Source organism: Perognathus longimembris, chromosome 7, assembly GCF_023159225.1.
Source record: "Perognathus longimembris pacificus isolate PPM17 chromosome 7, ASM2315922v1, whole genome shotgun sequence".
Classification (NCBI taxonomy): domain Eukaryota; kingdom Metazoa; phylum Chordata; class Mammalia; order Rodentia; family Heteromyidae; genus Perognathus; species Perognathus longimembris.
The window spans coordinates 45,258,870-45,284,683 of NC_063167.1; the positions used below are offsets into that span (position 1 = coordinate 45,258,870).

Here is a 25,814-nt window from a genome sequence, read left to right on the forward strand (position 1 = left end):
GTACTGAGATTTTCCTCTGCTTTTCAGTGAATAACTACTGAGCTTGTGTTCTTTGCTACTCTTAGATATTTTGCTTCTTTGAAAACCTTCTATATTTTATAAGCTTACAACATGTGTTGGCATATATATGACCAGGATTAAAAAATGCTATGCAAGTCTAAGGAATAGTATACTTACTTCTTGTTCAGAAAAATCACTTTTTTTTTTTTTTTTTTTGCCAGTCCTGGGCCTTGGACTCAGGGCCTGAGCACTGTCCCTGTCCCTGAGCACTCTGCCACTTGAGCCGCAACACCACTTCTGGCCATTTTCTGTATATGTGGTGCTGGGGAATCGAACCGAGGACTTCATGTATATGAGGCAAGCGCTCTTGCCACTAGGCCATATCCCCAGCCCCAGAAAAATCACTTTCTTAAAGCCGTACTGCTTATGTTTGGGAGCCCAATGCATCTGCTCATTTAGTCTGAATACATGTACAATATATGACCTGCTTTACTATGTCATCTGACATGACTCGGCCTGAGCACTTACAACATATTGAAATACATGTTATTTTATTATAAATAGCATATTTCAGTTCTCCTCTACATTGCAGTTAAAATATAATATGCAAATATTTATTTGTTTAATACTTTGTGTTAGGCAGGTTAATTTATGTTTGAATTTTCTCAAAATATTAAATACTTTTTCTGTTCATATTTTACATGAACATATTTATAATAAATATGTAATAAATATTTACATATAAATATATAATAAATATTTACATATTTATTTATTTCATTTAGTATTTAGTTATTTTATTATTTATTTTATCTATATTTTATATTTATATATTATGTACATTTGTATTGCTTACAAATGCATATCAATGTGTTGGCATATTCATCTACTTTTATATTCATATACATTTGAGATGTAAATGGAGTAGCAAAATGACTTGATTTTGATTGTCTTCCTGTTTTAAAAGGTCTTGAGCTAACATGAAAACTTTTAGGTATTATATCTTTAATTCTGAGTTTCTGGCCCCTTTAAAAAAAGATTATCACAGTTCTCAACAATAGGATTAAACTGATCCTGAACTACTCTCATTAAATACCAAAGATACTAGGACATATGGGTTATAATTCTGCTAAAAAGTTGATGTCACTCACCGGTTTTTTTAATGCTATTGGAACTGGCACTTTAAATTTTCAGTTTGGAATGGTTCCTGGGGAAATAGAAATTCATTTTTCCCCCTTTGGCCTCCCCCTGCCCCCAATTTTTGTAGCTCAGAATGACTTGTGATTTTCCTGCCTCTGCTCTGGAATACTGGAGAAGAGGTTTATACTAGTTTATACTACCATACTCACCTTAAAATTTATTTTTATATGTTGACTTTATTTCAGCCATCTTGCTACATTGAATTATTTGTTTTAATAGTTTTTAAATTAGGGGTTTACTATGTAGAAAATTGATTTTACTGCAAATACTAGAAGTATTTTTTTCTTCCTTTTCAGTCTTTGTACCTTTTTCTCTCTTCTCATATGAAGTAGGTAGGCTCTCTCTTAAAATGTTGAGTAGAGGTGGAGATGAATAGTATCTTTATCTTTTTCCTTACCTTAGGGAAAAAGCCAACATTATTTTCAGCACTCAGTGCAATATTCCATATGGGAATCATGTAAATGCTTTTTTATTAGACTAAGTTATCTTATATTCTTTGCATACTAAATCATTGTATTTACCAATGTTGAGCTTTTGTCAAATATTTTTCTGGTCATATTATTTTATACTATTTATAATATGACAAACAGTGTAGCCATGCATAGTTAAGTTAGTTTTTGAATGTTAAAGCAACTTTACAGTTCTGGAATAAATGCAACTAAGTGTGACTTGTTATTCTTTTTATTTATTACTGTATTTGACTTGTATATTTTGCTTATTACTATACTAGTACTATTACTGTGTGTGTGCACACACATGCCTGTGTTAATCCTGGGGTTTGGACTCAGGACCTGCACATTATTTCTGAGCTGTTATGCTTATGGCTAGAGCTCTAGCTCCAGCTTTTTATTTTTTTTTGGTGGTTAGTTGGAAATGAGAATCTAATGGGCTTTTCTGCCCAGCTGACTTAGAACCACAATCCTCAGATCTCAGCCTCCTGAGTAGCTAGACATTAGCCACTGGTACTTGGCCCCTTGTAGTGTCTTTATTCATGAGAGAGATTAATTTTCCTTTTTTTGATGACTGTATTGGGATTTAATACTCACTCTATTGTTGACGTTATATTTAAAGTTCTAGGTGAATTTCTTTTGGTGTAGGCCACGTAGCTACTGTATGTGATTTTGGTACACTGGGTATTATATATATGCCTACCTGATCTAGGGAAGGGAAAGAAAAATGAGGATGTAAGATATCACAAGAAATGTACTCACTGCCCTATCATGTAATTGTACCCCTTTTGCACAACACCTTGTCAACAAAATTTAATTAATAAAAATAAAATTTAAAAAATACTCACTTTATAAGTTGAATTACAAAGTATTTGCTTTTCCCGATTAGAGAATGTTTGATGAGACTGAAATTATTCTTTAATGTCTTTAATGATTCTTTTTAAAAATAAAGTTAATTTTGCTGTCCAGCTGATGTACAGAGGAGTTACAGTTACATACATAAGGTAGTGAGTACATTTCTTGTCATATTTGTTGCCCCTACCTTCATTTTTCTCCCAACTTCTCTTCCCCATAATCCCTCCACACTCTTGTCTTTAGTAATTCTTTAATGCATTTGGGACTGCAAATTTTACTAGAATCTTTAAAATATGGGTTCATTTAATAGGTTTATAATAATTCAAACCTAACTTTTTGTGTATAAGTTGCATTTTTCTAGGAATGTGTGCAATTCAGGGAATTTCCAAATGTCTGTAGGCTCTGTTTTCTCCCTATTTTCATTTCTGATATTAATATTTCTATTTCTTATTTTGTCAATTCTCACTTATTTTGATGTATTATTGCTAAAATCTTATTAAGTTTAACTATTTTTACAATCTTTAACTCCATTGTTTTCTGTATTATACACTTATTTTAAATTTTACCAGTTTCTAATTTTATCTTATATTCTTTTTTTTTTTTTTTTGCCAGTCCTGGGCCTTGGACTCAGGGCCTGAGCACTGTCCCTGGCTTCTTCCCACTCAAGGCTAGCACTCTGCCACTTGAGCCACAGCGCCGCTTCTGGCCGTTTTCTGTATATGTGGTGCTGGGGAATCGAACCTAGGGCCTTGTGTATCCGAGGCAGGCACTCTTGCCACTAGGCCATATCCCCAGCCCCTTATATTCTTTTTATATACTTTGGCTGTAACTTTGGATTGTCTTTAGTTTCTTGAGATAGAAATAAATTTTTATTTGCAGCATCTTTTTCATTTTTAATTTTCATTTAAGTAGTTATACAAAGGAGGTGCCATTTAACAGAGAAGTTTGTGAATACAATTTATCTTGATCAATGTCACCCCTTAGCATTTTTTTTTGCCTGTCCTGGAGCTTGAACTCAGGGCCTGAGAACTGTCCTTGTGCCTGAGAACTGTCCTGCCCCCCCCCTTTTTTTTTGGCCAGTCCTGGGCCTTGGACTCAGGACCTGAGCACCATCCCTGGTTTCTTTCCCGCTCAAGGCTAGCACTCTGCCACCTGAGCCACAGTGCTACTTCTGGCCTTTTCTATATATGTGGTGCTGAGGAATTGAACCTAGGGCTTCATGTATACGAGGCAAGCACTCTTGCCAATAGGCCATATTCCCAGCCCCAGTATTTCTTTTAAGTACTATTTTCATTTAAGGGTATAAGTTTTCTGTTAAACTTAGCTGTTAGCTTTTGCTCCATCCTGCATATCTTAGGTCATATTTTATCACTTAGTTTAAAGTATTTTGTAATTCCAATTGTGATAGATTTCATTTGACCCAGAAGGCTGTAGGAAATTACTTCCTAATTTCTAAGCAATGGAAGAGATTCTTGTTATCTTCTCCAGCCTGCTTTCAAAGTGAGGAGGATATATTTGGATGATTTTATCTCTTTGACATTTTTTGAGACATGTTTTGATGTCCTGAATATGGTCAGATTTTGTATATGTACACAGATTGTGTGTGCGTGTGCATAAACACACACACTTTAAGAGAATATGAACACTAAGGCTGTTTGGTTCTGTTTTGTCAGTTATTTCAGCTTTATGGTTTGTTTTTTTTTTCTTTTGGCCAATCCTGGGGCGTGGACTCAGAGCCTGAGCACTGTCCCTGGCTTCTCTTTGCTCAAGGCTAGCACTCTGCCTAGCACTCTGCCACTTGAACCACAGCGCCACTTCTGGCCATTTTCTGTATATGTGGTGCTGGGGAATTGAACCCAGGGCCTCATGTATACGAGGCAAGCACTCTTGCCACTAGGCCATACTCCCAGCCCCGTTATTTCAGCGTTAACAACAGGTAATTCCCCCCCTCATTTTATTGGTTCCTAAAAGTGGTAAAACTCAATTTTTCTTTTTATGTTTGCCAAATTTTCTTTTAACTTTTGAAGCTATGTTACATATGTTATATAAATTTACAGTTATTATATCATACTTATGAAATTTCTCTCATTATCTCTAGCAATGCTTCCTGCCTTAAGGTCTATCCTGTTGATATTAATGAAGCAATGCTAGCTTTCTTTGGAATGATGGATGATTGGTGTATGTTTTCCCAGTTTTATACTTCAATTTTCTGTGCCCCCCCCTTTTTTTTTTTTTGGCCAGTGCTGGGCCTTGGACTCCATCCCTGGCTTCTTTCCCCGCTCAAGGCTAGCACTCTGCCACCTGAGCCACAGCGCCCCTTCTGGCCGTTTTCCATATATGTGGTGCTGGGGAATCGAACCGAGAGCTTCATGTGTAGGAGGCAAGCACTCTTGCCACTAGGCCATATTCCCAGCCCCTCTGTGCCCTTTTTTAAAATCTATATCTTTTACAGGCAGCATATAAGTGAGATTTTAAAAATTCAGTATGACTAAGGGCTGGTGGCTCATACCTGTAATCCTAGCTACTGAGGAGGCTGAGATCTTAGGATTGTGGTTGGAAGCCAGCATGGGCAGGCAAGTCCATGAGATTTTTATTCCCAATGAACCAACTAAGAGCCAGAAGTGGTGCTGTGGCTCAAGTTGTAAAGCACTAGCCTTGAGTAAAACAACAACAACAACAAAAAACAAAAAAAAAAACTCAGGGATATTACTCAGGCTCTGAGTTCAAGTCCCATGATCAGCACCCCCAATCAACCTGGCAATTGAGTGTGGATATATTGAGATTTACAACTATAATATTGGTTACTACATGTTTCCTATTTATGGTATGATTCCTATCTATCTATCTATCTTCCATAACACTTACAGTTTTTTTCTTTCTTTTGGATTAACCAGGCATTATTTTTAATTTTCTCTTTTCTCTCTACTAATGTATTAGTTACAGTTTCCATTTTATTTGTGTGTGTGTGTGTGTGTGTGTGTGTGTGTGTGCGTTCACGCATGTATGTGTGTGCATGCCTTCATGGTTCTGTGTATATGTGATTACTCTAATATTATTTATATTTTATCATATTTCAGACAATGTTAGGTTCTTAATTCCATTTTCTATGTTTTCTCTTCTACCTCTACTTATTTATTTATTTTGTCAGTCATAGGGCTTGAACTCTCTGCCTGGGTTCTGTTCCTGAGCTCTTTTGCTCAAGGCTAGTGCTCTACCCCTTTGAGCTACAGCATCACTTCTGTTTTTTTGGTAGCTATTTGAAGATAAGAGTCTCACAGACTTTTCTGCTTGAGCTGGCTTTGAACTGTCTTCCTTAGATTATAGCCTCGTGAGTATCTAGGATTTCAAATGTGAGACACAAGCATCTGGCTCTGCCTTTTATTTTTATAATTTATTTTTATACATGTACTTAAACTCCCATGAGAGATTGAAAGTATTGCTTTGTAAAAATATGTCTATTTAAAATTTTTTCTTCTTATTTTCATTGTAAAGGTGATGTACAGAGAGGTTGTAGTTGCATAAGTCAAGTAATGAGTACATTTCTTTTTGGACAGTGTCACCTCTTTCTTCATTCAATTTCTTTTTAGTTGACATATTTACCACATATTTACCCCATTCCTACAGTTACTCCAATCCTACATCACTCCAATTACTCCTACGTTCCTCTGATCCTATATATTATTTACTCCATTCATTGTTTATCATTTATAACTTCTGTGTGTTAGCTCTGAGATCTTTTTTAGTATTTCTTCTATTTCTAGAAAATAATAGTCTCAGTTTTTTTGTGACCTGGAAGCAGTCTAATTTTGCTTTTGTTTTTTAAAGGGGAATTTCACTAACTGTGTAGAGTACCGGAGAGTAAACTAGGTGCAGTGGTATGTATCTGTAATCTCAGCTTGCAGGACAGATCTCTGGAACTCAGCAGCTCAATGCAGCAGCTCAAAGCCTAGACAGTATAATAAGACATCATTAAAAAAAATTCTGGCAGACTTTTTTCCCCTCCAGATACAGTTCCACTATCTACTAGTTTTCATACGTCAGTGGAAAAATTGGTAGTCAGTCCTATTTGATGTTCCATCTTATTTCTTTGGCTAATTTTATGCCTTTGCTCAGTATATTCATTTTCAATAGTTTCTTAGTCCTTCCCAAATTTAGCTTGGTTGTGTGTTTCTTCCTTGAAGCTGTGTGGCTTGAATTTTTTTTCAATTATTGTAATTCTCTACCATTATCCATTTCAATATTGTTTTCCCTATTTTTCTCTTTCTGGGGTTCCAATTACTTTTACACTAGGTTTTATATCACATTTTTACCCTTTCCTCTTATCACTAATTTTATTTTCTGTGCTTTTAGACAGCTTTTCTGTTATTTATTTTTTGCCTGGTCTTCTGTAGAGCCCTATACCTTTTTCTGTGTTAAATTCATTAATAAAAACATTTAATTTTAAAATTTCAGTTTGTATTTTTAAGTTTCAGAATTTTATTAGATTATTTTTAAAATGAAATTTTTTCTCTCCTTCCTTCCTTCATCCCTTCTTCCTCCTTCCTTTCCTTTCCTTTTTCTTCCTTTCTCTTCCCCTTCCTTTTTCCTTTTGCTTTTGTGTTGATTGCGGGGCTTGAACTCAGGGTCTTGGTGCTGTCCCTGAGCGTCTTTGTGCTTGAGGCTAGATCTCTACCACACTCTTTTATTAAACTCACATCCTGGTACTTGCAAACTTGAATCATATGCCCAGATCTTTTGCTTTTATACCATTTTTCAGGTAGGATCTTGAATTTTTGTTCAATTGGTCTCCAACTGGTATACTGTTGCCTACTAACATGGGCCACCACACCACTTTTGTCATCTGTTCTTGAACAAACAAGTCACAGTAGTTTTGAAAGCCACATTTAGTAACTCCAATGTATGGGTACTTTTGAGCCTGTTTAACTTTTCTGTTTTTCTTGTTGATGCTCTTCACATGTAGAAGACTTTAATTAAATGTTCCATATTTTGTATGGAAGGCTCTGGATGAGGTCATCTTTCCTCTTAGAATATTTAATGCGACTGGCACCCAGTCAATTAGACTGCTTTGCCATTGGGTAAACTTCGATCTCCTTGTGTTTTCTCTGGAGAGTCATGGCAGCTTCCTCTGGTAGGCCCCATTGTTATTTCCCTCAGACAGTGAGACTCCTGAAAACTGAAAATGCTGATTTTTCTTGTCAACTTTCTTCTTTTGGTCTTGTGCAGGTGAGTCAGTGATACAAGAGGAAAAATGGTATCAGGCTCTCTTCTCTTGGTTATTCTAGGATGTTAACTTTTTAGTTTTGATTTCCACTTTTTGTCTCTGCAGCCCCATGAGACCATATGATGTTCCACAGACTTTTCTACCCCTTGACAGCTGTTGTCGTCTTAGTTTCTCAGCTCCTTAACTTAGGCCAAAAATCTGCAAATACCCTAAGTGGCAAAAATGGGCTTACAAAAAGTTGGCTTTCCTGTTTCCAAAAATCTAGCTTTTTAATCCTGGCTGATTAGTAGCTTTCCCCTAACTTCAAGCAGATGTTTTTGGGGTTTGATTTGGCTTTTCTAGTTGCTCTCAGCAGAACTGTAGGTCTACTACTGTCCATTCCATTATGACTGCATACTTGACTTGCCTATGCTACTTAAAAATGTGGCCTGTTTTTTTTTTTTTTTGAGTAAAATGAATGGCTAACATTTACCAAGAATTTTACATAGATCATCTCATTATTAACCCCTGTCATTTGAAATTGCTTTCCATGCATAACAATTAAAACTTATGGTAATTAATAACTTATACAAGTCTACAGAACTGAATGCAGTCAGATTTCTCAGTGCACCAGAGTATCTCCCTAGTTTTAAGTTACTCATTGCCTTTCTTTTTTTTAAATTTTCAGCTTTATTTACTTATATACCCCAAGTACCTGGAACTGTCTGTCACTGGGAAGGTATACAAATGTTACTGCAAATGTTGTTAATAACTATTGACCTTTTTAAAAAAAAAACAAAAACTGAAAACAGAGCTGGTTGCCAGTGGCTACTCAGGAGGCTGAGATATAGCCATTGTGGTTCAAAGCCAGCCCAGGCGGGAAAGTCTATGAGACTCTTATCTCCAATTAACCACCAGAAAATCAGAAATGGCACTGTGGCTCAAGTGGTAGAGCACTAGCCTTCAGCTTCTGAAGAGCTTGGGGACAATGCCCAGGCCCAGAGTCCGAGGCCCCATGACCAACCAAAAACAAAAACCTGAAAATAGTAAGCCAAAAAACCCCCAAGAGGGCTGGGAATGTGACTTAGCAGTAGAGATCTTGACTAGCATTAACGAAGCCCTGGGTTCGATTCCTCAGTATCTCTTAAACAGAAAAAGCTGGAAGTGGTGCTGTGGCTCAAGAGATAGAGTGCTAGCTAGCCTTGAGCAAAAAGAAGCCATGGACAGTGCCCAGGCCCTGAGTCCAAGCCCCAGGACAAGCAAATAAACCCCAAGCTAACACCTTACACTAATAACAAAGGATATGTATGTTTGAGTCTTGTTACTTCTTGCATATTAAAGGCTTATCTGTATCTTTCCCCACATTTTCTTTGAAATGCTTACAAATTTGTGTAGTTCTTCTGCAGTGTATGTGTGCTAAAAGAACTTAGTTTGTAATGTCTGGTCTTCCATTCAAATGTTTAATGCTTTTGTTATTATATGATTCAGAATCGTCAATTCTTACCATTTCAACTTCAGTATGATCCTAAAATTTACAAAATAATTTGATTGAGTTATAAAAATTTTTATGAAAACTTGGCCCATACTTGGTGTTATACTTGAGAAGATATATTTTTTTCAACATCTTCCCCTGATTTTAGGATTGTCTGTTGTGTTAGTTGTACCATGAGCTTTATGCTACTGCCCATGTCATTGGCCTCTAATGTTCAAGTTTTAGTTATTTACTCAATCATCTTAGCATTGAGCATTTGTGTGCTTGGTTCTCCTCTTCCCAAATACACATTTGGTAGTTCTAGGAGTTTGGCCAGGACAGTAAAGGGTGCTACTCACATGTGACATGGAGCTGACGGTGATAAAGAGATGGATGCAGTTGTGAATATTATGACAGGGGTTTTCAACTTAAAAAAATAAAATCAGACCAGGAAAACAAACTGACATTTATGTTTGATCTTTCTCTTTGTTTTCCCTACTCTAATTCTAGTATTAAAAAAAATGTGCCAGCATTGGGCTTTGGGATTGGAGTATTGTGGTTATCTGAGCTAACTGATGGCTTTTCACATATACTCAGTTTGCAGAGACACATTGAACTAAATATATGGCTTGTTCACCTTTCAGTGTGTCTACATGACAATAAAAATAAATAATGAAATTACATTTTAAGTTAAATGTGGAAAAAATGCCAAGGGAAAAAATAAAAGATTGAGCATCACTAGTCAAGTTCAGCCTTCTCATTTTATAGACTGGGAAGTGGAAGATTGGAGAGAGCACATGACCTGGGGCCTGGGGACTACTCATCACTAGGACAGATGCTTTGACTTCTGACTCCCAGTTGTGTCTCCCTCTTCATACTGGTTGACCAGAAGAGATGGAGAGGAAAATTCCAGCATGCAGGAATGTTGGAGATGGGTAATATTCTCAGTGTCCAAGTGTACCTTGCCTGTGTTAACATGTAACTTTCCTCTTTCTGCTCTTCCCCACCCTCCTGGCCATGTGAAAACAGACACTTTGCAGACTTGGAGAATTTCTTCTTTTCTTCTTCTTCTTCTTCTTCTTCTTCTTCTTCTTCTTCTTCTTCTTCTTCTTCTTCTTCTTCTTCTTCTTCTTCTTCTTCTTCTTCTTCTTCTTCTTCTTCTCCTTCTCCTTCTCCTTCGCCTTCTCCTTCTCCTTCTCCTTCTCCTTCTCCTTCTCCTTCTCCTTCTCCTTCTCCTTCTCCTTCTCCTTCTCCTTCTCCTTCTCCTTCTTTCTCCTTCTCCTTCTCCTTCTTCTCACCAAAGAATCATTTGATCACATATGCTTAAAAAAAGAGAAATTTGTGCCTGTGAAATCTAACAAGAGCCCAGCACAAGGTATGTTTGTTCCTCTTTCTAAGCCATTTTTAGTTTGGTGCTGTGCTGTTTAAATTTAGAATACTTTTGCCAAGTTGAGGGGGTGGTGACACTGTGCAGAAATTGAACCCAGCTGTGACTCCTGCTTCAGTGAGGTAGATGGGAAAATCTGGGAACCGGTGTTAAAGGAGAGGGCTCTCAGGAGCGCTTGCCTTAAATGGGATGGAGGTGAGGGAAGGAGAAAAAAACAACGGTCCTGTGGGACTCAGCCTATCCAGGATGCAGTGAAAATATTTCTAGTCTGGGAATCTGGAATTGAAATATTAAAAGATACGTGTTAAAATTTTATTTTAATAAACCAATATTAATAAAATTTAAAATGTCAATAATATTGATGTCAGTGTTTAATATTAAAATGTTAGAATATACATGTAAATTATATACCACATACATATACCATGTACTGTGTTAGTATTCCCATCTGATAAAATCAGCTTAAAGGAGGAAAGATTTATTTTGGCTCCGATTTCAAGGTTTCAGCCACAGTTTCTTGACCTTATTTGCCGTGGGCCTTTGGTGATACTGGCTTGATTTATTTATCATGGTGACTGTGTGTGGTGGGTAAGGCCTGTTCATCTCATGGCAGCCAGGAAGCAAAAAGAAAGGAGGGCCTAAAGTCCTAACTTCTACTAGACTGTAGTCCCAAAGGTTCCACTTCTTCCCATAGCCTTTGGCTGTGACCAAGCTTTCTTACATATGGGCTCTGTGGTAATACTTAAAATCCAAACCACAGCATCTCTCTATACACTTGCACAGAGACATTGATAGCTGGGAATTGGTAGTAAGTTTTCTGGGCTTGTTTTGCTTTCTCAGAGGCTAAATAGTAAGTTTCCCTCATACTTTTCCTTCTCTGTAGTATTTTACTGTCTTTGTTTCCTGTTCATATTATTCCCTTTTCTGGTTGTTGTATCTTTTGGAAGGCTTTTGTGGACTTCAGGTTTCCTCCACTTGCATTGGCCCATTACACACTCCCAGAACATCTGGTCTTTTCCTCCATTTCAATTGCTGGATAAAATTTGAATGTACTGTAGATCTTGAGTATATGCTGGAAGGTGAAAGGAGGAAAGGAAAAGAGGGGTGAAGAAGGGAATAATAATGCTGGGGCCGTAGCTCAGGGCTAGAGTACTTGTCTGAAAGGCATGAAGCCCTGAGTTAAAAAAAAAAAAAGAAAAGAAAGGAAGGGAAGAAAGAAAGAATATGTTTTATTTCCAGTTGGGAGAAGGAAGGGAAACAAGGAAAGGACAATATTTATGAGTTAAGGAGATCATTCAAATTCCTGGGTAATAAAATGGTTCAAATTGCAAATTTTTAGTCAGGTAATGACTCATACTTGTAATCATAGTTAGTCAGGAGTTTGAGATCTGGAGGATCACAGTTTATTTTATTTTTTAAATTTTTGTCAGTTATGGGGCTTGAACTCAGGGCCTGGGTGCTGTCCCTGAGCCTCTTTGTGCTCAAGGATAGTGTTCTACCACTTGACCCACAGCACCCCTTGGCTGGTTTTTTTTTTTTTTTTTTTTTTTTTTTTGCCAGTCGTGGGCCTTGGACTCAGGGCCTGAGCACTGTCCCTGGCTTCTTCCCGCTCAAGGCTAGCACTCTGCCACTTGAGCCACAGCGCCGCTTCTGGCCGTTTTCTGTATATGTGGTGCTGGGGAATCGAACCTAGGGCCTCGTGTATCCGAGGCAGGCACTCTTGCCGCTAGGCTATATCCCCAGCCCCCTTGGCTGGTTTTTGAGTAGTTAGTTGGAGATATGAGTCTCATGGGGACTTTTCTGCTCAGACTGGCTTTGAACCATAATCCTCTTATCTTAGCCTCCTGAGAAGCTGGATCACAGTTTAAAGTCTGTCTAGACAAAAAGTTTGAGTCCAATAAAGTCTGGGTATGGTGGTGTGTACCTGTAATTCCAGCTACGTAGGATATGTAAATAGAAGGATCTCAGACAAGGCATTCCTGAGGGAAAAAGCAAGATTCTATTAGAGAAGCAAGAAAGACAAAAATGCCTTGTGGGTATGGCTCAAGTATTAGAGTGCCTACCTAGCAATCACAGAGCCCTGAGTTTAAATTCTAGTACTATCCCCCCACCCCAAATTGGCCATGTTTTCTTCCCTCCCTTCTTTAACTTCCTTTTTTCTTTTTGATAATTTTTCAATGTTTATTTTAATTTTCAATGTTTTCAAAAGTTTCAATGTTTATTTAAATGGATGAAAGGATTATTTTTGATTTTTAATAGTTTTATTTAGTTATTTATTATATGCTTATTTATTTTTGCTACTGTTAATTGCCTTTAAATAGTTGTACAGAGGAGTAGCCATTTAATAAAGCAGTTTATGAGTATAAGGCATCTTGATCAATGTTACCCCCTTCAACACTCTCACCCATCTCTCTCCTACCCACCCCTTCCCCCATTCTTCTTAATTTTTTAGGATTCCTCTTTATTTGTCTCTGCCATTCTCCTTGACCCACTCCACTGCTTTTATGTACATGTTTCCTGGTATTTATTTTGTTGAATGTTGACTTTACCTTTTTAAGGAATTACACCGAGTTCTCCCTTGAACCATATTTCAGTTAAAATATTTGTATACACTTTCATGGCACCCAACATATTTACTTATAAGTCTATAAGCTAAACCTAGCTTCCATATATAAAGGAAAACATGCATTGGAACTACCCTGTGATCCAACATTCCACTCATAGGCATTTATCTAAAAGATTACAAACCAAGATACAGTAAAGCCACCAGCACAACCATGTTTATTGCAGCACTATTCACCAGAGCTATGACATAGAATAAGCCCAGATACCACTCAATGGAAGAATGGATCAAGAAAATATTATATATATGTGTATATACATATATATACATATACATATACATATGTATATATATGTATATATGTATATATATGTATATGTATATATATATACATACACAATGGAATTTTACGCATCCATTAGAAAGAATGAAAGACATGGAAACTTTTATGTTAAGTGAAATATGTCTGTCCCAGAGAGACAAAGGAGGCATGTTTTCCCTTATATTTTTGATTTTTAAAAACATGATACATTCAGGTAGAAGAGAAACCCACTGGCCTACTTAACTAATTACTGATTCAGTCATTTCATATTCTGGAACATTTCCTATCTACCAAAAGAGCACAATAGTTTTATTATAGTGATTTTTTTCAAACTGGGATTTTCTGAGTGGTATAGATTTTAGACTCTTATTCAACCACAGAACTCCATCAGTTTTATCATATATATACATACTCATTTGTGAGTGTGTGTGTGAGTGTGTGTGTGAGATAGTATGCATGTGTGTATCTCTGTTCAGTGTTTTCAGGTGAAATCTTGAACAACTACTATGATAATTATGATATGAATTTACTTATTACCACAGAGTCCTTTGTACCCCAGTCTACAACCCCTAGAAGTTTAATAGTTCTCCATCTGTATAATTATGCTATTTAATGATTATTCAAAAAATAAAACCATGTAGTATGCATCACTTTGAGATTAAGGCTTTTAAACTCAGCCTAATTTACTTGAGGATAATCCAAATTGTATGTACCAATATTCCTTTGCTTTATTGAGTTGTATTTTATGGTGTGTGTGATCCATAGTTTGTTTATTCATCCATTGAAAGACATTTGGGTGGTTTCAAGTTCTTAGATATTAGGAATATAGTTACATGAACATCTGTATATAACTTCTTGTTTGCATGTAACTTGCCAATTTACTGGATTTTTTTAATTTTTAAAGGAGTTACCAAGTTATGTTCCAGAGTAGTGTACATTTTTACATTCCATTCTGACTGATCCAGCTTTGCAGTAGGCCATTTGATATGTTCCTATTTACCTTTAGCCATTAGGGTGGGTATGTGGTGATATGTGGGTGGCTTTTTGCCCCTCCTCCCACCAAACCAATATGTTGGTTCTGTGCTCAGCTGTCCAAAGCTCAACAAGCTTAGTCTGTGATTTCTACATTTCTTGATGGCTTTCCTAACTCTATGACCCTGACCTGACTTCTGTTTCCTCTCTGAGGGTCCCTCAGAGCCCATGACAAACTACCATTGTTTCAATTTCTCCCACTCCTCCTGAGCCTCCAGGGTCCCAGCTCCTGTATGGTACATTCTCTTACTTTGATTACTCCCTCTCATTCTGGTAGGTACTGCTCCAAATGTGTTTCACCATTATTGAAGCCTCTTCCTTATGAGATGACATGACTGCCTCTCAGGTAGATTGAAACTATCTATCCTGAAAGTCTCAGCATCTTTCTTTGCATCCAGTCCCTCCCCAGCTTTCTTCTATCTTACATACTCCTGTTGCTTGTGAGGTCCAACTGTTTACATTCACTGCCTGTACTTCTAGGGAGCCTTTTGGCCCATGTGGAAGGATCATTCAGAGGGCCTATTTACAACTCTTCTGCAAACAGTCTCCTTTCCCTATAGATCTTCCTAAGAGAGCTTGCGCACTTCTGTCTCTACTGTTGTGTCTATTAGATCAGAAGCTTGGGCAGGTCCCAGGGCAAACTTCTAGACTGTATTGTTAGTATGCTCCTCAAGGACTTCCAGTGAGCAATCATTGTTCAGAAAATGAACACCTGGTCCTATGTGGGGATTGGGGAATGGCAGCTGCTCAGATGCACTTGCTGAGGGAACAGAATCTACACTCTCTCACTGTTTCTCAGGCTGATCTTTGTCTAGCCCCACTTACTGGTTTTAGTCTTGCCTTCACTGTACACTCACTACATGCTCAAATCCCAAGACTTTAGCAGATTTCATATTGCAGTTCAGCTTCCATGTCAGGCTCTAGTTTTTGTCTCCCCCTCTTCTTCCTTTCCCTCTTTCCCCCTTTCCCCTACACACACACTCTCTCTCTCCCTTTCTTGACAGAATTATGCTATATAGTCCAGATTGATTTTGAGCTAAAATTGTAGCCTAGTCTGGCCTGGAACTTGTAATCTTCCTGCTTCAGTGTGCCAAGTACTGGGATTACAAATATGCACCATCATGCCCAGTCAACTCTCTGGATTATTTTTTTGCTTTAAAAATTTGTGGCTGATTTTATTTGAATCTATAACAAAGGGTTTTAAAAGTTTATAGGAAAATCAAAGTCAGGAAGCTCAATTCTACTATGAGACATTTATATAGAATGACAGCAATAGAAAGCAAAACTTGACAGTGTATAAAAAATTAAGAACATTGCTCAAATGGGAACATCTCAAGTCTTCTCAGGAGATAAATTGCAGAACTTTGACTTCATACTTCTTTGATATGTGAGAATGTTTATGCCTAATGAATGCTGAATTTTAAACCAACTTTTATGTATGCAGAAAATATGTATAGCTTCTAAGTGTACACATAGATGAACTTCTAGAAAGTGAAGGCACTGTAACAGGTAACAGGACATTGAGACTCTGAAGCCCCTCCTTAGTTTCTGTCACCTAAGCCAAGGTATACTAATCATCTGAGGACTTAAACTGTGGATTAGTTTAGTTCTTTTTGACTTTTCTTTAAATACAGTCATTTCCTATGTGGTATTTGCTCCTGTTTCTTTTGCTCATTTTAGTTTGTGAGACCCATCTTCAGTATGTGGTAGTTATTCATTCTCATCCCTGTGTAGTATTCCACTAGTGAATACATTGTTGTAGTTTTTCATTTGGACTGACATTGTGTAAGTTCCATTTTGGATCCATTATGAAAATAACTGCTAGGTAGGGTTTTTTTTAACTCTATTTTTTTGTGTTTTCTTTTTTGGTACGGGGGATCGAACCCAGGACTTGCTAGACAAGCGCTTTGCCACTGAGCTACATCCCAGCCTGAAAATAACTGCTAGGAACATTCTTGTATGTATTTTTTTGGTGCACATATAAATATATATGTTAAATACTTAAGAATAATGCTATTAGGTCACAGGATGTGTTGGCTTTAGTAGGGAATACCAAATAGTTTTACAAAATGTTTGGACCAGGTTTTAACCTATCAGTACTGAGTAAGTGTGTCATTGCTCCACACTTGTTAACATTTGCTGCTGGAAATCTTCTAAATTTTAGTTATTCTTACTGGTTTCTAGTGGTGATACATCACTGTGATTTCAATTCAAATTTTAATTATGACTCAGTGGTTGGGCACTTAGTCCTAAGTTTATTGGTCATTTTCATATGGTCTTTTGTGGAAAACATGATTATTATTTGCCAAAATTTCTATTTTGGCAATTTCTATTTCTGCATTTTTCTTATTGATTTATGTACCTTCTTATTGACATACATACATTTTTTATATGAACCCTTATATATGAGTCATAAATACATACATACATACATATATTCTCTACAGCATTATTTTAAGTTTTACTCTTTTAGTGTTGCCTGTTCTTTTTTTTTAAAGCTCTGTATGTAGCTCAGGCTGGCCTTGAACTCACCATGTAGCCCAGGTTGGTTTTGAACTCAAGATCTTCCTGCCTCAGCCCTCCAAGTGCTGAGATTACAAACATTTGCCACTATATTCAGATAATGATGTCTTTTTATTATTTTATAAATTTATAATCCTTAAGTAGTTGTACAAAGGGTTTCAATTCAACATGTCAGTTTATGAGTACAGTACATCTTGATCAATGTCATGCCTTTCATAATAATGTCTTTTGGTGAAAAAATTATTTCATTTTGGGGAATTGAACTAGGGATTGAACCTGTACCTCATATAGCTAACCATGCCCTTTATCCCTGAGATGTAACCCCAGCTTTACAAAATTCTTTACTATAGTTCATTTTATTAGCCTTTACATTATGGTTATATTGTTGTGGATTCTGTTTAACACATTTTTTGTTTCCTCAATGTCATGGGAATATTAATTTATGTTTTCTTCTTTGTTGTATTAGAGTGTGTTGTATTATAGTGTGTTTATTTTAAAAATTAAATACATTTGTTCATAGATCAGCCTGATTGCTCTAAAAGAATCTAAACATTAAAATAAATGTGATAACTTTTGCCACAAATGTGTTTAAAGTTTTTTATTTTGAGGTTGAGGATTGAACCTAGGGCTGTGCACATGCTAAGCAGGAGCTCTACCACTTATCTGTACATCCCTTTTGAACTAAAGAAATTTGTGGGCAAAACTTTATGTACTTGGGGCTGGGAATATGGCCTAGTGGTAAAGTACTTGCCTCGTATACATGAAGCCCTGGTTTGATTCCTCAGCACCACATATATAGAAAAAAAGCAGGAAGTGGTGCTGTGGCTCAAGAGGTAGAGTGCTAGCCTTGAGCAAAAAGAAGCCAGGGACAGTGCTCAGGCCCTGAGTCCATGCCCCAGGATTGACAACAAAAACAAAACAAATAAACAAAACTTTATGTACTAACTATGTTTAAACGTGATATTTTAAAGTACATATACACATATATCATGGGACATAAAATCTAGATAATTAACAAGTACATCATCTCACATAATTACTGGATGGTAAGAACACAACATACGATCTTCATAAAACATACCATTATTAACTATAGTCACAATGCTATATAATAGATTCCTTAAATTTACTGTTTTAATCTAATTATACTTATGTGTACTTGGATTTACATTGCCTCTGATGGTCTGAGCCTCTGGTAAGCACCATTCTACTTCTGTGGGATCAACATTTATTGTGTGTCTGTATACCAGCCCTGGGGCTTAAATGTAGGGCCTTGTGTTCTCACTTGGCTTTCTTGTTCACAGTTGGTGCTTTGCCACTTGAATCAATTTCTAGCCTGGCTTCTTTCTGGGTAACTGGAGATGGAGTCTGGCATACTTTTCTGCCTGAGCTGGCTTTGAACAGTGATTATCCAATCTCAACTTCCTGTATATTATAGGCATGAGCCTTCATTGTAACACATACTTCTTAAATAACACATATGAGAGATCATGTGGTAATTGTTTTTCAATGCTTATCTTGTTTCTTTTAACCCAATGTCTTCCAGGTTCATCTATGTTGTCTCAGACAACAATATTCCTATTTTTCATAACTGAATAGTACATATACCATATTTTCTTTACCTATTCATCTAGTTATGAGCACTTAGTTGAGTCCATATCTTGGCTTCTGTGAATAGTATTTCAATAAACATGGAATACAAATGTCTCTTTGCCACACTGATTTCACTTCCTTTTCCTATATACCCAGTAGTGAGTTTTCTGGGTTATATGAGAGCTATATATTAAAAATATTGAGAACTCCATGCTGTTTTTCATAATGACTATATTAATTTACATTCCCATCAACAGTATGTAACAGTAGCAATCCCCCAAACAATAAGGGGTTCCTTTTCTTCACAGCCTTGTCACATGTATATCTTTTGTCTTTTGTTATTAGCTATTCTAACAAGAATGAGGTGATTCATTGTGGTTTTGATTTGTACTTTCTTGTTGATTGGTGATCATGATACTTTCTCCTGTGCATGTTAGCCATTTGTATGTCTTCTTTTGAGAAATGTCTATTCTGGTCTTTTGCCTATGTTTTTATTTGGGCTGGTTTTTTTTTTTTTTTTACAATTGAGTTGTTTGAGTTCCTTATGTATGTTGGCTATTAACACTGTATTAGATGTGTTAGTTTGCAAACATTTGTCTTTTTACTGTTACTTGGTCCTTGTTTTTGTTGTTTTTTCCACTGTCCAGAAGCTTCTTAGATTGAGACAGTTTCATTTGTCTATTTTTGCTTTTCTTGTCTGTCCTCTTGAAGTCACATCTAAAAAGTCAATGTCATGGAATGTTCTCTGTATTTTCTTCTAGAGGTTACATTGTTGCGCATCTTTTTAAAAAATAGTAATTACTTATTTATTGTCAAAGTGATGTACAGGGGGGTTTCATACGTTAGGCCATGGGTACATTTCTTGTACTATTTGTTACCTCCTCCCTCATTCTCCCCTCCCCCCTCCTCCTTCCTCTCTCCCCCCATGAGTTGTTCAGTTGGTTTACACCTAATGGTTTTGCAAGTATTGCTTTTGGAGTCATTTGTCTTTTTATCCATTTTCTCTCAAGTTTGATATTCCCTTTCACTTCCCTAGCTCTAATACCAGTATATACTCATTGTTGTGCATCTTACATCTAAATGTTTTTGAATTGTCCTTTTTGAAATGTCCTTTTTGAATTTATTTCTTTTCCATATATAGAAGAGACTTTTCTTTTCTCATGTGTTTTCCTGGCATCCTTGTTGAAGGTCAGGTGGGTCTACATGTGTCTGTTTATGTCTCTGTTCTCTACTTTGTTCCACTGGCCTGTGTGGTGTGTGTATATCAGTACCATGTGCTTTGTTACTATAACATTGTAGTGTATTTCGAAGTGGAGTAGTATGATGCCTTCATCTTTTTGCTCATGATTGAATTATCTATTTGGGATCTTTTGTGACTCCATATGAATTTTAGCATTGTTTATCTCCTACTATGAAGAATGTAATTGGTGTTTTGATAGCAACGGTGTTGAATTCATAAATTTCTTTGAGATGTATGGGAATTTTGACACTGATTCTTCTACTTTGTGAATGGAGGATATATTTCCATTTATTTGTATCTTCTTCGATTTCTTTTCAGTGTAAAGATCTTTCATCTCTGTGATGGTGTCAACTTGACTGGATTGAGGAATTCCTGGAGAACTGGTAAAGCATCATTTTGGGGGTGTGTCTGTGAGGGTTTTTCCAGAGGATGCTGGCAATGGAGGCAGTAGATGTGATAGGGAAAATCTGCTCTTTAAATAGGCCAGCATCATCCATTCACCTGAGGGTCTGGATAGAACAAATGCCAGGGTTTCAAGACTTCACCTTTTGGATCTGGGATGCATAGCTCTTTGGACATCAGCAATCTGGCCTTTGGTCTCCATGTCTTTATACCAGCAGCCTCCCCATCTCCACCCTTATCCTCTTGGTCCTCAAACCTTCAATCCTCAATGAAAGCTACACCATTGGCTTTCTTCATTTTTAGGTATATTACTTGGACTGAACCACACTGTAGTCAACTCAAGGTACTTGGAATCATTTGACATTTTTAACTTTGGAAAATAGATGAGAAGACATCAAGCATGAAATGGGAATGAGAGCATTGCGTTTTTCAGTAGGATAAAACTAAGCAGGAGAAATGTCTACATCTCTGGGAAAATAGGAAGGAAAAGATGAGGAAGGGACCTGAGTTATACTGAATGCCCATCAAATAGCTACTCTGCCAGGTGCTGTAAATATTATCCCCTTTAATTTCAAAAGCAGTTCCATGAAGGATGTAATATTAAAAAAGTCTGGTAAGTTTTACCTGACTAACACAGATGCTGGATGTAGAACCAACATTTGAAACTAGATCTACATTTATATATTTTTTTTTGATTTTCTTTTCTACGTCCCTCCTTCTGATCAGACCTTTGTTTTAATGCAGTCCTCGGCTATGGATTGAGAAGGGGGTCTCATAAGATTTTCTCCCTGGGCTGTCCCTCAACTCAGGGCCTCCTGAGTAGCTAGGATTACAAGCATGGATCACTGGATCTTGGCTATTAAGAGTATTTTAAATGCTACAAATAAATGTCCAGATTAAAAAATAGAGAGCTAGAAGGGTCTTAGGTGTTGTGAAGACAATAATGGGTTCTTTATAAGTCTCCCATGTTAAAGTTTCTCAAATCAGGTACTTTGTGGAAGTTTAATTGCACAAACATGACTTAAGCATGGACAACTGTGTAGATGGAAATGTGATTGAACAAAGTTTGGACTAAATGTTAGTAGGCCGAGGGACAAGAAAGGCATGTCTGTTCAGATTTTTCTTGGCCTCTCTACAGCATTCCTGTCTTCTGGGTATGGGGCAGGGCCCCTTCTGAAATGACGCTGTTATGATATACTGTGAGACAAGGTAGGTAGGCCAGAGAATTCTTTATGGTCAACTTCAACAAAGAAAGGTGGGGTAAGAGTATAATGTATTTTTAGTTTTAATTATCTGCCTATGGCTTCATATTGGGAGAAAAAGAAGCAGATAGAAGAGGGTAGATAGACAGAGAGAGATTTTTCTTTGAGGGCTAAAGTTCTCCAATATCATAACAAAGATATTATTCAATCTTTATGGCCCTGAAGCTGCTTTAGAATCCATGGACAAAAGGCCAAATTCTTTAACAAATGATATACTTGTTGTTCTAGTCATTTAGAAATAGCAAGAGCTATGGAAGTTACCAGCCAGGAGCTACACACACACACACACACGCACAATTTTATATATACATCTGGGTGATTTTGTGAATGCAATGATAGCTTGTTAGAGAATAAGTAATGGAAGGAACACATCAGTTTATGATGTCCAACAAATAATTATGGTTATGAATGAAGAAATATAGAGACATGTGTTTGGAGATTATTCTTTTATTAAAGGTTTTCTGTCCCACTGGCATGCTACTTGACAACATGTACAGTCCTGTCCTATGGATCATCTGCCGAGCCTTCTCACTCTACGGAGGAGGCCATGCTGCATTTTGTTATTTGGTTGATCTGTAACATTGGATATCATTCTCACCATACAGGCAACACACTGAGGAGAAGAGAATACAACCTAGAGCTCAGGAGCCATGGATTAGGTCCGGGGTATGCACTTAGCTGCTGACTGTGAACGACTTTTTTTTTTTTTTTTTTTTTGGCCAGTCCTGGGCCTTGAACTCAGGGCCTGAGCACTGTCCCTGGCTTCTTTTTTGCTCAAGGCTAGCACTCTGCCACTTGAGCCACAGCGCCACTTCTGGCCGTTTTCTGTATATGTGGTGCTGGGGAATCGAACCCAGGGCCTCATGTATACGAGGCAAGCACTCTTGCCACTAGGCCATATCCCCAGCCCCTGTGAACGACTTTTGACTTTCAGTTTTCTCATCTTTAGTTATAAAAGCTTCAGTCTTCTTAAAGGTGTTGTGAAGATGAAAGTATTTTCTAACTGTTCTGGAACACATGGTAGCCACTATCTGTAAGCCATCACTGAACATTTGAGACAAGGCTAGTCCCGCTAGAAATGTGAAACAGGCAATAGGTTCCAAGTATATAGTTTGAAAAAAGTATATTATCCCATGTTGAAATGATAATATATTATACTTACTGAGTTAAGTCCAATGTGTTATAAAAGCTAATTCACTTGTTTCATTGTATTTATTTTTTAATGTGGCTATGTGAAATTTAGAAATTAAGTATATGGCTCACATTTGTGGCTTACAGCATATTCCTACTGGAAAGTGCTTTGCTTTGTGGGAAGTCTCTGTAGACCATAGAGCATAGTGTATGAGTGATAGTCTGAAAATGTACAGGTGGTTTAGTTTAATGGATAAGGATAGTAAGTGACAACACACAGACGAATGTATCATGGGCTCCTGAATTCCTAGACTGTAAATCTTGACTTTTCTATATCCTGGTCTTCCTCTCCAAAATTTACTTCTTCCTCTTTGACAGCGTTGCATCCTGTCAGAATGCATGGTTTCTACAACTCGGTGTGATCTTTACTCTATAGAAAAACTCGCACTTACTCTGTGAGGTTTAGTTTGTTTGCTATCATTAGTTTTGTACTAATAAGCTTACAGTGTACTTGCCACTGCTTGTATGTCTTACTTGTATAATTTTCAATCTTGTACCATCCTCTGAAAACTGTGTGTGTGTGTGTGTGCGCGCGCGCGTGCGTGTGTGTGTGTGCTGTGTGTGTGTGTATGCCAGTATTGGGGCTTGAACTTAAGGATTGGACTGGGTATTGTCCCTTACCTTTTTTTCTCTCAAGGATAGTTCTCTACCACTTGAGCCAAAAGCTCTATTTCCTGGTGGTTAACTGGAGATCAGAGTCTCACAGACTTTCCTGTCTGGGCTTGCTTTGAACCATGATCTTCAGATCTCACCCTTCTGAGTAGCTAGAATTACAGCCACCAACATGTGGTTCCCTAGAGCCTACATCACATGAGCATAGTGATTACAGAGGCAAAGATGAAAGGCATCTTCTGCCATTCATAAGTCATATGTGGCCTAAGAGGGAAATATTTTTTACTGGGGTTTTGACTCAGTGCTTTGTGCTTGCCAGTCAGGTGCTTTTTGCTTATGTCACTCAGAAAAATGATCTAGAGGGTATACATCTCCTACTCAGGTCAAAAATAAAAAAGACCAAGTGAAGATGATTTCAAAAGGCTATAAATCTAGTAAAAACAGAATATGGCAGGACTGGACAGTTTTATTGGCTGAATTCACAGGAGGCATTGTGATGGTATGTTGTGAGATCTGGCCTGAACTTGTCAGAATAGCAGCCCAAATTGAGCTCTTTAGCCTTAGTCGATAATGAATGCAATGGCTACCTTTCGTTGGGGGCTAAGTGTACAGAAGCCTTTCCTTAGTGGCTCACTGACACTTCCCAGTGGCAGTAGACATTCATTTGTGTACCAAGTCTTTGTTAGATGTCTGCACTATGCCATCCATGCTGTCCCAAACATGACATGGCAATCATGGCCCTGATAATGTGGCATGGGAAAATGTACACGTAGATAGATGATTTCAGTGTAGTGTGTTATGCTACGTTAGAAAATGTATAGTGTTTTATGGGATCTTGTGGAGGGAGCTTAGAATATTAAATGTAAAATGTTCTTTAGGACCTTAACATTTTGGGGACTTTAACAGTTTTTTTTGGGAAGTGCTGTCCGTTCAGGGATCTGAGGCCGGCAGGGGACCCAGGGAAGCCCCGTGTCTGGATGTGAAGGGGCTGGTGATAGAATCAGGGGAAAGAGCTGAGTCCAGAAGAGGAAGGAATTGGTACTAGAATGTGAAGGGTTCATTATATTATGACCAAGGGTGATAAAAACCCATGAAGATATCAAGTAGCTGGTTCTCATAATTGGATTTGCATTTTGTGAAGTTCAAATGGGAATCAATTTATTCACTTTTCTATCTCAGTTTTTCAATCTTCCATTTCTAGCTCCTTCCTACTTTAGAGAATTCATTCCATGAATTCTCCTACTATGTCAGGCCTTTATTCTATGCTGATTTCTAGATCTCTTAGGCAACAAGGCCTAAGATTATACTTGAAGAAGTGAGGTTTGTGGGGTTGGAATGAATGATGCTGTGTCTTTCCCTTTGGAAGTAAGAAAGTGGGGAGCTGTGCAGGTTCCTCTGATGGCCTTCTGAAAAGGAACCAGTGGATAGCTTTAGCCTCTCAGCAGGTGGAATGCACTCAATTTGCCTCTGGTATTGGTCAAAGCCATAATTATATCCCTCAAATTAAAGTACTGCATTTTGAGATACTTATGGATGATATGTAGCTGGTAATTTTCTTAAAAGTAATTATGGAGTGCTGGAAGTATAGCTCAGTGATAAACTACTTGTCTAGGATATATAAGGCCCTGGTTCTGTCTCTACAACTGCAAGCAAAGAAATGAACAAAGTATAGGGATCTATGCACATGAAACAAGATTGTCCAAGACCTGATAATTGCTGATGCTGAGTAATGGGAACAGAGGGGTCCATTAGGAAGCTTTATTTACTTTTGTGTAGTTTTGAAATTTTCCATTATAGAAAGCAAAAATGAAAAATAAATTTCTCCACTTCTATCCTGATTTTCTTACTTGCTTTTTGCACAAATGGAGAATCAATCAAGCTTGCTCACTGGTCATATGGAAGTCTTAATATCGTGTCACAAATACTAACAATTTGCTTTCTGTTATGTATCAACTTGGATGGTTCAATATGCCCTAGGCTGTATTAAAATGGTAAAAGTGGATCAGAGAAAGAGCTATACACAAAGGGAGGGCCATCTATCTCTACTATCACATTCACTGATGACATATGTAGGGCTCTCTAGCTCTGAGCTGAGTCTGTCCTGGGGTAGAATCTCCAGGTAACAGGCTGAGGAGAGATTGCTGATTTTAGAGTCAGATACAATAGATTAAAGTACTATCTGTTGACAAGAAGGAATGAATTAGCTAACACTCATTAAATCCTCATTATATATCATGCTAAGCTCCCTATCATACAGTTTTAGCTCCCTATTAGTTAGATACACCATTATTTATGGATGAAGAAACAGAGGCTTAGAGAAGTTGAATGCTTGTCCATGATCACATGTAATTCCTAGTAAATGTTGTGGTGTGCTCACTACTTTACATATGTAACTGTAACCCCCTCTGTACATCACCTTGACACTAAAATTAAATTTTAAAAAGTGTAACAAAAGCTGAGTGTATTTTATACAAAAAAATGTTGTGGTAAATAAATAGTTGAAATTCAATGG

The 25,814-nt window shown here is 37.3% G+C and overlaps 1 protein-coding gene and 1 long non-coding RNA gene across 11 annotated transcripts in view; both read left to right on the top strand.

Annotated features, from left to right (window-relative positions):
* Dnajc6 (DnaJ heat shock protein family (Hsp40) member C6) overlaps positions 1–25,814 on the top strand; it is a 137,320-nt gene that overhangs the window by 17,319 nt on the left and 94,187 nt on the right. For 7 of the 10 annotated variants that reach the window (XM_048351497.1, XM_048351491.1, XM_048351496.1 and 4 more), the window contains exon 2: positions 20,154–20,218. The exons of the other annotated variants lie outside the window; for them this stretch is intronic. The gene's annotated coding sequence lies outside the window, so the exon portion shown is untranslated. The remainder of the gene's footprint in view (positions 1–20,153; positions 20,219–25,814) is intronic. 10 annotated transcript variants of the gene reach the window in all.
* On the top strand, positions 6,116–24,493 carry LOC125355267. Its single transcript, XR_007211632.1, has 3 exons — positions 6,116–6,670; positions 7,265–7,278; positions 24,482–24,493. It is a non-coding gene; the product is annotated as an uncharacterized LOC125355267 (long non-coding RNA).